This window comes from Entelurus aequoreus, linkage group LG15, assembly GCF_033978785.1.
Source record: "Entelurus aequoreus isolate RoL-2023_Sb linkage group LG15, RoL_Eaeq_v1.1, whole genome shotgun sequence".
Lineage (NCBI taxonomy): Eukaryota > Metazoa > Chordata > Actinopteri > Syngnathiformes > Syngnathidae > Entelurus > Entelurus aequoreus.
This window is the reverse complement of record NC_084745.1, coordinates 20,936,146-20,952,918: the sequence shown is the minus strand read 5'-3', so window position 1 is coordinate 20,952,918 and position 16,773 is coordinate 20,936,146.

The window sequence follows — 16,773 nt, the reverse complement described above, 5'->3', positions numbered from 1 at the left end:
CTAAACCACACATGCAAAATGGCTAATAATGCCTGAAGTTTTACTGGGAAAAAAAATATATTGTAAGGTTTGCAAAGACACAAGTAAGTTTTTTTACTCAATATGACAGTATAATGGGTCAAATACAGAGAATAATTTCGCCACACCTAGTGTGTGTGTGTGACAATCATTGGTACTTTAACTTTAATTTTAACTTTAATAACTGCCACATTCAATATGACAGTTATTTAAACATAACTCCTAAACCACACATGCAAAATGGCTAATTATGCCTGAAGTAATGTATCTTTGTGAATTTTACTGGAAAAAAAAGTATTTTGTACGGTTTGCAAAGACACAAGTTAGTTGTTTTACTCAATATGTCATACTAAATATGAAAGTTATATAAACATAACTCCAAAACCAAACATGCATTATGTCTAAAAATGCCTGTAATATTGTATCTATGTGAATTTTACTAGAATCAGATGTTTTTGCAAGGTTTACAAATACAAAAATTAGATTTTACTCATAATGACAGTATAACTGAACTAGTAGTTAGAGTGTCCGCCCTGAGATCGGTAGGTTGTGAGTTCAAACCCAGGCCGAGTCATACCAAAGACTGTAAAAATGGGACCCATTACCTCCCTGCTTGGCACTCAGCATCAAGGGTTGGAATTGGGGGTTAAATCACCAAAAATGATTCCGGGGCACGGCCACCGCTGCTGCCCACTGCTCCCCACTGCTCCCCTCACCCCCCCAGGGGGTGATCAAGGGTGATGGGTCAAATACGGAGAATAATTTCGCCACACCTAGTGTGTGTGTGACAATCATTGGAACTTTAACTTTAACTTTAACTTTAATAACTGCCACGTTCAATATGACAATTATTTAAACATAACTCCTAAACCACACATGCAAAATGGCTAATAATGCCTGATGTAATGTATCTTTGTGAGTTTTACTGGGGAAAAAAAAGATTTTGTAGGTTTGCAAAGACACAAGTTAGTTTTTACTCAATATGACAGTATCTGTCATACTAAATATGAAAGTTACATAAACATAACACCAAAACTAAACATGCATTATGTCTAAAAATGCCTGTAATAGTGTATCTATGTGAGTTTTACTAGAATCAGATGTTTTTGTAAGGTTTACAAATACAAAAATTAGGTTTTACTCACAATGACAGTATAACTGGTCTAGTGGTTGGAGTGTCAGCCCTGAGATTGGTAGGTTGTGAGTTCAAACCCTGGCTGAGTCATACCAAAGACTATAAAAATGGGACCCATTACCTCCCTGCTTGGCACTCAGCATCAAGGGTTGGAATTGGGGGTTAAATCACCAAAAATGATTCCAGGGCGCGGCCACCGCTGCTGCCCACTGCTCCCCTCACCCCCCCAGGGGGTGATCAAGGGTGATGGGTCAAATGCAGAAAATAATAATTTCGCCACACCTAGTGTGTGTGTGACAATCCTTGGTACTTTAACTTTAACTTTAATAACTGCCATGTTCAATATAGCAGTTATTTAAACATAACTCCTAAACCACACATGCAAAATGGCTTATAATGCCTGAAGTAATGTATCTTTGTGAGTTTTACTGGGAAAAAAAAATATTTTTTAACGTTTGCAAAGAGACAAATTTTTTTTTTTACTCAATATTACAGTAAAACTGTCATACTAAATATGAAAGTTATATAAACATAACTCCAAAACCAAACATGCATTATGTCTAAAAATGCCTGTAATATTGTATATATGTGAGTTTTTCTAGAATCATATGTTTTTGTAAGGTTTGCAAATATAAAAATTGGGTTTTACTCATAATGACAGTATAACTGCCACATTCAATATGACAGTTACTTAAACATAACTTCTTTCCACACATGCAAAATGGCTAATAATGCCTGAAGTAATGTATCTTTGTGAGTTTTACTGGAAAAAAAAAATTGTAATGTTTGCAAAGACACAAGTTAGTTTTTTTACTCAATATGACAGCATAACTGTCATACTAAATATGAAAGTTATATAAACATAACTCCAAATTTAAACATTCATTAGGTTTAAAAATGCCTCTAATATTGTATGTATGTGAATTTTACTAGAATCAGATGTTTTTGTAAGGTTTACAAATACAAAAATGAGGTTTTACTCATAAAAAGGTTTTTCCTGACTCTCTTGTTATCGTGCTTGGTGACTTTAACAAGGGAAATTTGAGCCAGGAATTACCAAAGTATAGACAGTTTATTAAATGCCCGACCAGAGAGGAGAACACGCTGGAGCACTGCTACACTAGCAAGGCTTTTCATGCAGTCCCGCGCGCTGCTCTTGGACTATCAGATCACGTAATGGTGCACTTAATCCCTTCATACAGACAGAGACTGAAACTGGCTAAACCTGTTATGAGGAACATTAAGTGTTTCACCGCCGAGTCTGTGGACGAGTTGCATGCTTGTTCGGAAACGACAGACTGGGAGGCAATTGGAGCGGCCACGAACAATCTGGACGAGTATACGGACACTGTGACCTCATACATACAGTTCAATGAGGCGCGCATCATTCCAACGCGCACCAGGGTTTGTTATAACAACGACAAGCCCTGGTTCACACCCAAGCTCCGACAGCTGCGCAAAAAGAAGGAGGCTGCGTGGAGAAGCGGGGACCGAAGTGCATACAGAGAAGCGAAGTACCACTTCACCAGGGAAGTGGAGAAAGCTAAATCTGTGTACTCTAACCGTCTACAGGAACAGTTCCGCTCCAATGATTCTGCGGCAGTTTGGAGAGGTCTAAAGGCCCTTACGAACTATAAGCCCAAAACCCCCCAGGCCCTGAATGACCGGACCGGACTCTCGCTCAGGGCCTCAACACACATTACTGTCGTCATGAACGGCCTTCAGCTCATCAAAGCCATGCTCCCCCCACCATCACCCTCCCCACCAATGCCAGCACATCATTAAAGGAGTTAAAGGACTCAAAGGACTCCAATGACATCACAGGACTCCAAAAACATCATAAGACTGTAAAGACCCTCTCCATTAAAGAAGAGGATGTACGCCGGCAGTTCTTGAAGCTGAATACGCGGAAGGCCCCCGGGCCGAATGGTGTCTCCCCCTCCACTCTCAGACACTGTGCGGACCAGCTGGCTCCTGTCTTCACTGACATTTTTAACACCTCTCTGGAGCTATGCCGCGTGCTGTCCTGCTTTAAGACCTCTACCATTGTCCCTGTCCCCAAGAAAGCACGGATGACAGGACTAAATGACTACAGGCCGGTCGCGCTGACGTCTGTGGTCATGAAGTCCTTTGAGCGCTTGGTCCTGCCCCACCTCAAGGACATCACCGCCCCCCTCCTGGACCCACTGCAGTTCGCCTACAGAGCCAACAGGTCTGTGGATGATGCAGTGAACCTGGCCCTCCACTTCATCCTGGAGCATCTGGACTCCCCAGGAACCTACGCTAGGATCCTGTTTGTGGACTTCAGCTCTGCCTTCAACACCATCCTCCCTGGACTGCTACGAGACAAGCTCTACCAGCTCAGCGTGCCCGACTCCCTCTGCAGTTGGATTAATGACTTCCTGACAGACCGAAGACAGCACGTACGGCTGGGGAAGATTGTCTCGGACAGTCGAACCACAAACACTGGTACTCCTCAGGGCTGTGTACTCTCCCCCTGGCTCTTCTCCCTGTATACAAACTGCTGCACCTCCAGTCACCAATCCGTAAAACGGCTCAAGTTTGCGGATGACACCACCCTCATCGGGCTCATCTCGAATGGCGATGAGTCCGCCTACAGGAGAGAGGTGGACCGGCTGACGTCCTGGTGCAGCCTCAACCTGGAGCTGAACGCCCAGAAAACAGTGGAGATGATCATGGACTTCAGGAAAGTCACAGCCCCACCATCCCCCCGCACCCTCACCCTGATTGACTCTCCCACCCCCGTCCCCATTGTGGACTCCTTCCGTTGCTTGGGCACCACCATCACCCAGGACCTCAAGTGGGAGCTGACCATCAGCTCCCTCATCAAGAAGGCCCAGCAGAGGATGTACTTCCTGCGGCAGCTGAGGAAACTTAAGGTGCCGACCGAGATGCTGGTGCAGTTTTACTCAGCCATCATAGAGTCCATCCTGACCTCCTCCATCACAGTGTGGTTCCCCGGCGCCACAGTCCAGGATAAGAATAGACTGCAGCGCATCATACCTGCTGAGAAGGTGATTGGCTGCAAGCTCCCATCCCTCCATGACTTGTTCTCCTCCAGGACCAGGAGGCGTGTGGGTCGGATCACAGCTGACTCTTCTCACCCTGGACACACACTATTCTCCCCTCTCCCCTCACGCAGGAGACTACGCTCCATCCAGACCCACACCTTCCGCCACCTGAACAGTTTTTCCCCTCGGCCATCAGGCAAATAAACAATAACTCCTAACAGCAGCTCCTTGAATTCCTTGAATCCCTTCTAAGTCTATCTGATAGCTCAGTTACAGCTCTTTTTATTACCAAATATGTGTTATATGTGTTTTATGTCGCACGTTTGCACCAAGAAAAATTCCTAGTTTCTGAACCCGTTCTCAAACAATGGCAATAAAACTATTCTGATTCTGATTCTGATTCTGATTCTGATAATGACAGTATAACTGCCACATTCAATATGACAGTTATTTAAACATAAATCCTAAACCACACATGCAAAATGGCTAATTATGCCTGAAGTTTTAATGGGAAAAAAATATATCTTGTAAGGCTTGCAAAAACACAAGTTAGTTTTTACTCAATATGACAGTATCTGTCATACTAAATATGAAAGTTATATAAACATAACTGCAAAACTAAACATGCGTTATGTCTAAAAATGCTTGTAATATTGTATCTATGTGAGTTTTACTAGGATCAGATGTTTTTGTAAGGTTTAGAAAAACAAAAATTAGGTTTTACTCATAATGACGGTATAACTGCCACGTTCAATAAGAGTTATTTAAACATAACTTCTTACCACACATGCAAAATGGCTAATAATGCCTGAAGTAATGTATCTTTGTGAGTTTTACTGGAGAAAAAAAAAATTGTAAGTTTTGCAAAGACACAAGTTTGTTTTTTTACTCAATATGACAGTATCTGTCATACTAAATATGAAAGTTATATAAACATAACTCCACATTTAAACATTCATTACGTCTAAAAATGCCTGTAATATTGTATCTATGTGAGTTTTACTAGAATCAGATGTTTTTGTAAGGTTTAAAAATACAAAAATTAAGTTTTACTCATAATGACAGTATAACTGCCATGTTCAATATGACAGTTATTTAAACATAACTCCTAAACCACACATGCAAAATGGCTAATTATGCCTGAAGTAATGTATATTTGTGAGTTTTACTGGAAAAAAAAAAAAATTTGTAAGGTTTGCAAAGACACAAGTTAGTTTTTTTACTCAATATGTCATACTAAATATGAAAGTTATATAAACATAACTCCAAAACCAAACATGCATTATGTCTAAAAATGCCTGTAATATTGTATCTATATGAGTTTTACTAGAATCAGAAGTTTTTGTAAGGTTTACAAATACAAAAATTAGGTTTTACTCATAATGACAGTATAACTGAACTAGTAGTTAGAGTGTCCGCCCTGAGATCGGTAGGTTGTGAGTTCAAACCCTGGCCGAGTCATACCAAAGACTGTAAAAATGGGACCCATTACCTCCCTGCTTGGCACAAAGCATCAAGGGTTGGAATTGGGGGTTAAATCACCAAAAATGATTCCAGGGCACAGCCACCGCTGCTGCCCACTGCTCCCCTAACCCCCCCAGGGGGTGATCAAGGGTGATGGGTCAAATGCAGAGAATAATTTCGCCACACCTAGTGTGTGTGTGACAATCATTGGTACTTTAACTTTAATTGTAACTTTAATAACTGCCACGTTCAATATGACAGTTATTTAAACATAACTCCTAAACCACACATGCAAAATGGCTAATAATGCCTGAAGTAATGTATCTTTGTGAGTTTTACTGGGGAAAACATATTTTGTAAGGTTTGCAAAGACACAAGTTAGTTTTTACTCAATATGACAGTATCTGTCATACTAAATATGACAATTATATAAACATAACTCCAAAACTAAACATGCATTATGTCGAAAAATTCCTGTAATATTGTATCTATGTGAGTTTTACTAGAATCAGATGTGTTTGTAAGGTTTACAATTACAAAAATTAGGTTTTATTCATAATGACAGTATAATATATATATTTATATAATATATTTAAACATAACTCCTATACCACACATGCAAAATGGCTAATAATTCCTGAAGCTTTACTTGGGAAAAAAATATCTTGTAAGGTTTGCAAAGACACAAGTTAGTTTGTTTACTCAATATGACAGTATAACTGTCATACTAAATATGAAAGTTATATAAACATAACTCCAAAACTAAACATGCATTGAGTCTAAAAATGCCTGTAATATTGTATCTATGTGAGTTTTACTAGAATCAGATGTTTTTGTAAGGTTTACAAATACAAACATTGGGTTTTACTCATAATGACAGTATAACTGCCACATTCAATATGACAGTTATTCAAACATAACTTCTTACCACACATGCAAAATGGCTAATAATGCCTGAAGTAATGTATCTTTGTGAGTTTTACTGGGAAAAAAAATATTTTGTAAGGTTTGCAAAGACACAAGTCAGTTTTTTTACTCAATATGACAGTATAACTATCATACTAAATGTGAAAGTTACATAAACATAAATCCAAATTGAAACATTCATTACGTCTAAAAATGCCTCTAATATTGTGTCTATGTGAGTTTTATTAGAATCAGATGTTTTTGTAAGGTTTGCAAATACAAAAATTGGGTTTTACTCACTATGACAGTACACTGTCACATTCAATATAACATTTATTTAAACATAACTCCTAAACCACACATGAAAAATGGCTAATAATGCCTGTAATATTATATCTATGTGAGTTTTACTAGAATCAGATGTTTTCGTATGGTTTACAAATACAAAAATAAGTTTTACTCATAATGACAGTATACTGTCACATTCAATATGACAGTTATTTAAACATAACTCCTAAACCAAACATGCAATATGGCTAATAATGCCTGAAGTTTTACTGGGAAAAAAATTATCTTGTAAGGTTTGCAAAGACAAAAGTTAGTTTTTTTACTCAATATGACAGTATAACAGTCATACTAAATATTAAAGTTATATAAACATAACTCCAAAACCAAACATGCATTATGTCTAAAAATGCCTGTAATATTGTATCTATGTGAGTTTTACTAGAATCAGATGTTTTTGTAAGGTTTACAAATACAAAAATTAGGTTTTACTCATAATGACAGTATAACTGCCACATTCAATATGACAGTTATTTCAACATAACCCCTAAACCACACATGCAAAATGGCTAATTATGCCTGAAGTTTTACTGGGAAAAAAAAATATCTTGTATGGTTTGCAAAGACACAAGTTAGTTTGTTTACTCAATATGACAGTATAACTGTCATACTAAATATGAAAGTTATATAAACATAACTCCAAAACTAAACATGCATTAAGTCTAAAAATACCTGTAATATTGTATATATGTGAGTTTTACTAGAATCAGATGGTTTTGTAAGGTTTACAAATACAAAAATTGTGTTTTACTCATAATGACAGTATGACTGCCACATTCAATATGACAGTTATTTAAACATAACTTCTTACCACACATGCAAAATGGCTAATAATGCCTGAAGTAATGTATCTTTGTGAGTTTTACTGGAGAAAAAAAAAAATTTTGTAAGGTTTGCAAAGACACAAGTTAGTTGTTTTACTCAATATGACAGTATCTGTCATACTCAATATGAAAAGTTATATAAACATAACTCCAAAACTAAACATGCATTAAGTCTAAAAATACCTGTAATATTGTATATATGTGAGTTTTACTAGAATCAGATGTTTTTGTAAGGTTTACAAATACAAAAATTAGGTTTTACTCATAATGACAGTATAACTGCCACATTCAATATGACAGTTATTTAAACATAACTCCTCAACCACACATGCAAAATGGCTAATTATGCCTGAAGATTTACTGGGGGAAAAAATTATCTTGTAAGGCTTGCAAAAACACAAGTTAGTTTTTACTCAATATGACAGTATCTGTCATACTAAATATGAAAGTTATATAAACATAACTGTAAAACTAAACATGCATTATGTCTAAAAATGCTTGCAATATTGTATCTATGTGAGTTTTACTAGAATCAGATGTTTTTGTAAGGTTTACAAATACAAAAATTAGGTTTTACTCATAATGACAGTATAACTGCCACATTCAATATGACAGTTATTTAAATAAAACTCCTATACCACACATGAAAATTGGCTAATAATGCCTGAAGTTTTACTGGGAGAAAAAAATATCTTGTAAGGTTTGCAAAAACACAAGTTAGTTTTTTTACTCAATATGACAGTATAACTGTCATACTAAATATGAAAGTTTCATAAACATAACTCCAAATTTAAACATTCATTTCGTCTAAAAACGCCCCTAATATTGTTTCTATGTGAGTTTTACTAGAATCAGATGTTTATGTAAGGTTTACAAATACAAAAATTAGGTTTTACTCATAATGACAGTATAACTGCCACGTCCAATATAAATGATGAATAAATACATATGACATTTATTTAAACATAACTCCTAAACCACACATGCAAAATTGCTAACTATGCCTGAGTAATGTATCTTTGTGAGTTTTACTGGAAAAAAAAATATTTTGTAAGGTTGCAAAGACACAAGTTAGTTTTTTTACTCAATATGTCATACTGAATATTAAAATGTTATATAAACATAACTCCAAAATCAAACATGCATTTTGTCTAAAAATGCCGTAATATTGTATCTATGTGAGTTTTACTAGAATCAGATGTTTTTGTAAGGTTTACAAATACAAAAATTAGGTTTTACTCATAATGACAGTGGTTAGAGTGTCCGCCCTGAGATTGGTAGGTTGTGAGTTGAAACCCTGGCCGAGTCATACCAAAGACTATAAAAATGGGACCCATTACCTCCCTGCTTAGTACTCAGCATCAAGGGTTGGAATTGGGGGTAAAATCACCAAAAATGATTCCAGGGCACGGCCACCGCTGCTGCCCACTGCTCCCCTAACCCCCCCAGGGGGTGATCAAGGGTGATGGGTCAAATGCAGAGAATAATTTTGCCACACCTAGTTTGTGTGTGACAATCATTGGTACTTTAACTTTAATTTTAACCTTAGTAACTGCCACGTTCAATATGACAGTTATTTAAACATAACTCCTAAACCACACATGCAAAATGGCTAATAATGCCTGAAGTAATGTATCTTTGTGAGTTTTACTGGGAAAAAAAATATTTTGTAAGGTTTGCAAAGACACAAGTTAGTTTTTACTCAATATGACAGTATCTGTCATACTAAATATGAAAATTATATAAACATAACTCCAAAACTAAACAAAATGGCTAATAAAGCCTGAAGTTTTACTGGGAAAAAATATATAAGGTTTGCAAATACAAAAATTGGGTTTTACTCACTATGACAGTGTACTGTCACATTCGACATGACAGTTATTTAAACATAACTCCTAAACCACACATGCAAAATGGCTAATAATGCCTGTAATATTGTATCTATGTGAGTTTTACTAGAATCAGATGTTTTTGTAAGGTTTACAAATACAAACATTTGGTTTTACTAATAATGACAGTATAACTATTATGTGCAATATGACAGTTATTTAAACATAACTCCTAAACCACACATGCAAAACGGCTAATAATGCCTGAAGTTTTACTGGAAAAAAATATATATTGTAAGGTTTGCAAAGACACAAGTTAGAGTTTTTACTCAATATGACAGTATAACTGTCATACTAAATATGAAAGTTGCATAAACATAACTCCAAAACCAAACATTTATTATGTCTAAAAATGCCTGTAATATTGTAACTATGTGAGTTTTCCTAGAATCAGACGTTTTTGTAAGGTTTACAAATACAGAAATTGGGTTTTACTCATAATGATAGTATAACTGCCACGTTCAATATGACAGTTATTTAAACATAACTCCTAAACCAAACATGCAAAATGGCCAATAATGCCTGAAGTAAAGTATCTTTGTGAGTTTTACTGTGAAAAAAAATATATTTTGTAAGGTTTGCAAAGACACAAGTTAGGTTTTTTACTCAATATGACAGTTTAACTGTCATACTAAATATTTAAGTTATATAAACATAACTCCAAAACGAAACATGCATTATGTCTAAAAATGCCTGTAATATTGTATCTATGTGAGTTTTACTAGAATCATATGTTTTTGTAAGGTTTGCAAATACAAAAATTGGGGTTTACTCACTATGACAGTATACTGTCACATTCAATATGACAGTTATTTAAACATAACTCCTAAACCACACATGCAAAATGGCTAATAATGCCTGTAATAATGTATCTATGTGAGTTTTACTAGAATCAGATGTTTTTGTAAGGTTAACAAATACAAAAATTAGGTTTTACTCATAATGACAGTATAACTGCCACGTTCAATAGGACAGTTATGTAAACATAACTCCTAAACCACGAATGAAAAATGGCTAAAAATGCCTGAAGAAAAACAAATCCAGGTCCTTGATTGTACTTTTCATAAAGGTCTTTGAGCTGCTCTTTGTCTGATCCCTCACCTTTGTCTTGGGAGACCCTGCCAGGGGGCATAAGCCCCCAGACAACATAGTTCCTGGATCAGTGGGACACGTACACCACAAAGGTGGCGGCTCAGAAAGCAGTTTATATAAATATAACTCCAAAACCAAACATGTATCAATGTGAGTTTTACTAGAATCGGTTGTTTTTGTAAGGTTTGCAAATACAAAAATTAGGTTTTACTCACTATGACAGTGTCACATTCAATATGACAGTTATTTAAACATAACTCCTAAACTACACATAAAAATGGCTAATAATGCCTGAAATAACTTAAAACATTGCTTTTTTAAGGCTTGCAAACACAAAAAAAGTATTTTTTTACTCAATATGACAGTTATTTTCTTAAACCCTGAGATAATGCGAAAAAAGCAATAACAATGTATTCCATCATAATTCCTAAACCAAACATGCAAAATGTCTAAAAATGCCTTTAAAATTGAATCCATGTGGTTTTACTAGAATTAGTTGTTTTTGTAAGGTTTGCAAATACATGAATTAGGTTTTACTCACTATGACAGTATACTGTCACACTCAATATGACAGTTATTTAAACATAACTCCTAAACCACATATGAAAAATGGCTAATAATGCCTGAAATAATGCATCCTTGGGAGTTTTACTCGAAACATATGCTTTTTTTAAGGCTTGCAAACACAAAAAGTAGTTTTTTACTCAATATGAGTAATGTTCTTAGAATCCTGAGATAATGCGAAAAAAGCAATAAAAATGTATTCAAACACAACTTTTAAACAACACATGCAAAATGGCTAATAATGCCTGGAGACAGAAAAATGTTCTTTTGTAAAGTTTGCAAAGACACAAGCTAGTGTTTTTAAAATTCAATATGACAGTATAACAGTCATACTAAATATGAAAGTTATATAAACATAACTCCAAAACTAAACATGCATCATGTCTAAAAATGCCTGTAATATTGTATCTACGTGAGTTTGTAATGTTTGCAAAAACAAAAAGTAATTTTTTACTCAATATGAAAGTAATGTTCTTAGAATCCTGAGATAATGCGAAAAAAGCAATAAAAATGTATTCAAACACAACTTTTAAACCAAACATGTAAAATGTCTAAAAATGCCTGTAATATTGAATCCATGTAAGTTTTACTAGAATCAATTGTTTTTGTAAGGTTTGCAAATACAAAAATTAGGTTTTGCACATAATGACAGTATAACTGTAACACTCAATATGACAGTTATTTAATTATAACTCCTAACCACACATGAAACATGTCTAATAATGCCTGAAAAAATGTATCTTTGTGAGTGTTACTAGAAACATTTTCTTTTGTAAGGTTTGCAAATACACAAGTTAGTTTTTTTTACTCATTATGACAGTATAACTGCCAAACTCAATATGACAGTTATTTAAACATAACTCTTAAACTACACCTGAAAAATGACTAACAATGCCTGAAATAATGTTTTCTTGTGAGTTTTACTCAAAACATATGCTTTTTTTAAGGCTTGCAAACACAAAAATTAGTTTTTTACTCAATATTACTGTAATGTTCTTAGAATTCTGAGATAATGCGAAAAAAGCAATAAAAATGTATTCAAACACAACTTTTAAACCAATCATTTAAAATGTCTAAAAATGCCTATAATATTGAATCTATGTGAGTTTTACTAGAATCAGTTGTTTTTGTAAGGTTTGCAAATACAAAAATTAGGTTTTACACGTAATGACAGTATAACTGCCACACTCAATATGACAGTTATTTAAACATAACTCTTAAACTACACAAAAAAAATGTTTAAAAATGGCTGAAATAATTTTACTCAAAACAAATGCTTTTTTTAAGGCTTGCAAACACAAAATGTAGTTTTTTTCTCAATAACTGTAATGTTCTTGGAATCCTGAGATAATGCGAAAAAAGCAGTACAAATGTATTTAAACATAACTCCTAAACAACACATGCAAAATGGCTAATAATGCCTGGAGACATGTATCTTTGTTAGTTTTACTAGAAAAATGATCTTTTGTAAAGTTTGCAAAGACACAAACTATTTTTTTTTAATTCAATATGACAGTATAACAGTCATACTAAATATAAAAGTTATATAAACATAACTCCAAAACCAAACATGCATCATGTCTATAAATGCCTGTAATATTGTATCTACGTGAGTTTGTAGGTTTGCAAAAACAAAAAGTAGTTTTTTACTCAATATAAAAGTAATGTTCTTAGAATCCTGAGATAATGCGAAAAAAGCAATAAAAATGTATTCAAACACAACTTTTAAACCAAACATGTAAAATGTCTAAAAATGTCTGTAATATTGAATCTAAGTAAGTTTTACTAGAATCAATTGTTTTTGTAAGGTTTGCAAATACAAAAATTAGGTTTTACACATAATGACAGTATAACTGTAACTCTCAATATGACAGTTATTTAATTATAACTCCTAACCACACATGAAACATGTCTAATAATGCGTGAAAAAATTTATCTTTATGAGTGTTACTAGAAACATTTTCTTTTGTAAAGTTTGCAAAGACACAAGTTAGTTTTTTTTACTCATTATGACAGTATAACTGCCACACTCAATATGACAGTTATTTAAACATAACTCTTAAACTACACATGAAAAATGACTAACAATGCCTGAATTAATGCATTCTTGTGAGTTTTACTCGAAACATATGCTTTTTTTAAGGCTTGCAAACACAAAAAGTAGTTTTTTACTCAATATTACTGTAATGTTCTTAGAATTCTGAGATAATGCGAAAAAAGCAATAAAAATGTATTCAAACACAACTTTTAAACCAAACATGCAAAATGGTTAATAATGCCTGGAGACATGTATCTTTGTTAGTTTTACTAGAAAAATGATCTTTTTTAAAGTTTGCAAAGACACAAGCTATTTTTTTTTAATTCAATATGACAGTACAACAGTCATACTAAATATAAAAGTTATATAAATATATCTCCAAAACCAAACATGCATCATGTCTAAAAATGCCTGTAATATTGTATCTACGTGAGTTTGTAAGGTTTGCAAAAACAAAAAGTAGTTTTTTACTCAATATGAAAGTAATGTTCTTAGAATCCTGAGATAATGTGAAAAAAGCAATACAAATTTATTCAAACACAACTTTTAAACCAAACATTTAAAATGTCTAAAAATGCCTGTAATATTCAATCCATGTAAGTTTTACTAGAATCAATTGTTTTTGTAAGGTTTGCAAATACAAAAATTAGGTTTTACACATAATGACAGTATAACTGTAACAATCAATATGACAGTTATTTAATTATAACTCCTAACCACACATGAAACATGTCTAATAATGCATGAAAAAATGTATCTTTATGAGTGTTACTAGAAACATTTTCTTTTGTAAAGTTTGCAAATACACAAGTTAGTTTTTTTTACTCATTATGACAGTATAACTGCCACACTCAATATGACAGTTATTTAAACATAACTCTTAAAGGCCTACTGAAAGCCACTACTACCGACCACGCAGTCTGATAGTTTATATATCAATGATGAAATCTTAACATTATAACACATGCCAATACGGCCGGGTTAACTTATAAAGTGACATTTTAAATTTGCCGCTAAACTTCCGGTTCGAAACGCCTCTGAGGATGACGTATGCGCGTGACGTAGCCCGGGGAACAGAGGTATGCCTTCCCGATTGAATACAGTACAAAAAAGCTCTGTTTTCATTTCATAATTCCACAGTATTCTGGACATCTGTGTTCGTGAATCTGTTGCAATTATGTTCATTGCATTATGGAGAAAGAAGCTGAGCAAGCAAAGAAGAAAGTTGTCGGTGCGAAACGGACGTATTTTTCGAACGAAGTCAGCAACAACAGTACACAGCCGGCGCGTCTTTGTTTACATTCCCGAAAGATGCAGTCAGGATGGAAGAACTCGGATAACAGAGACTCTAACCAGGAGGACTTTTGACTTCGATACACAGACGCCTGTAGAGAACTGGGACAACACAGACTCTTACCAGGATTACTTTGATTTGGATGACAAAGACGCAGACGTGCTACAGTGAGTATGCAGCTTTGGCTTCTAAACATTTGATCGCTTGACCGTATGTGCGCAACTTTTTTTTTGCGTATGTACGTAACTTTTTTAAAATATATAAGCTTTATGAACCTTGGGTTAGGTGAACGGTCTTTTGGGCTGAGTGATTGTGTGTGTTGATCAGGTGTTTGAATTGTATTGGCGTGTTCTATGGAGCTAGGAGCTAGCATAGGAGCTAGGAGTTAGCATAACAAAGACGTAGGTGTTTTTATGCAGGATTAATTTGTGTCATATTAAATATAAGCCTGGTTGTGTTGTGGCTAATAGAGTAAATCTATGTCTTGTGTTTATTTACTGTTTTAGTCATTCCCAGCTGAATACCAGGTACCGTGAGTATGCAGCCTTGGCTGCTAAACATTTGATAGCTTGCCAGTACGTGTGCGTCACGTACGTCCATCCATCCATCCATCTTCTTCCGCTTATCCGAGGTCGGGTCGCGGGGGCAGCAGCTTAAGCAGGGAAGCCCAGACTTCCCTCTCCCCAGCCACTTCGTCCAGCTCCTCCCGGGGGATCCCGAGGCGTTCCCAGGCCAGCCGGGAGACATAGTCTTCCCAACGTGTCCTGGGTCTTCCCCGTGGCCTCCTACCGGTCGGACGTGCCCTAAACACCTCCCTAGGGAGGCGTTCGGGTGGCATCCTGACCAGATGCCCGAACCACCCCATCTGGCTCCTCTCGTAACTTTTTAAAAATATATAAGCTTTATGAACCTTGGGTTAGGTGAACGGTCTTTTGGGCTGAGTGATTGTGTGTGTTGATCAGGTGTTTGAATTGTATTGGCGTGTTCTATGGAGCTAGGAGCTAGCAGAAGAGCTAGGAGCTAGCATAACAAACACGTAGGTGTTTTTATGCAGGATTAATTTGTGGCATATTAAATATAAGCCTGGTTGTGTTGTGGCTAATAGAGTATATATATGTCTTGTGTTTATTTACTGTTGTAGTCATTCGCAGCTGAATATCAGGTCACCCCCGGCTCTCACAGCATCTTCCCTATCTGAATAGCTTCAACTCCCCACTAGTCCTTCACTTGCACTTTACTCATCCACAAATCTTTCATCCTCGCTCAAATTAATGGGGAAATTGTCGCTTTCTCGGTCCGAATCTCTCTCACTTCATGCGGCCATCATTGTAAACAATAGGGAACTTTGCGTATATGGTCAATTGACTACGTCACGCTACTTCCGGTAGGGGCAAGCCTTTTTTTATCAGATACCAAAAGTTGCGATCTTTATCGTCGTTGTTCTATACTAAATCCTTTCAGCAAAAATATGGCAATATCGCGAAATGATCAAGTATGACACATAGAATAGATCTGCTATCCCCGTTTAAATTAAAAAAATTCATTTCAGTAGGCCTTTAAACTACACATGAAAAATGACTAACAATGCCTGAAATAATGCATTCTTGTGAGTTTTACTCGAAACATATGCTTTTTTTAAGGCTTGCAAACACAAAAAGTAGTTTTTTACTCAATATGACTGTAATGTTCTTAGAATCCTGAGATAATGCGAAAAAAGCAATAAAAATGTATTTAAACATAACTCCTAAACAACCATGCAAATTGGCTTATAATGCCTGGAGACATGTATCTTTGTTAGTTTTACTAGAAAAATGATCTTTTGTAAAGTTTGCAAAGACACAAGCTAGTTTTTTTTTAATTCAATATGACAGTACCCACACAGCAAAAACACTCCGCGGCGGATCCCCCGCGCAGGTATCGCGCTTTCCGGAACGGAACTGCGAAACGGACCCGCATCGGCGTCCATTTGCACTCAGGAACGTATCCGCCACGGCGGCAGGTAGCGGATCCGCCGTGGCGGCGCGCTGAATGCGCTCCGCACCCATGATCAAAGCCTTATTTCCGCAGCGGGTGCGCCGTGACGGCGCGCTGCATCCGCTCCGCACCCAAGATCAAAGCCTAACCTCCCACCGCGGACCAGCAACGGACTCATAAAAACCCTGGCTCATCTGG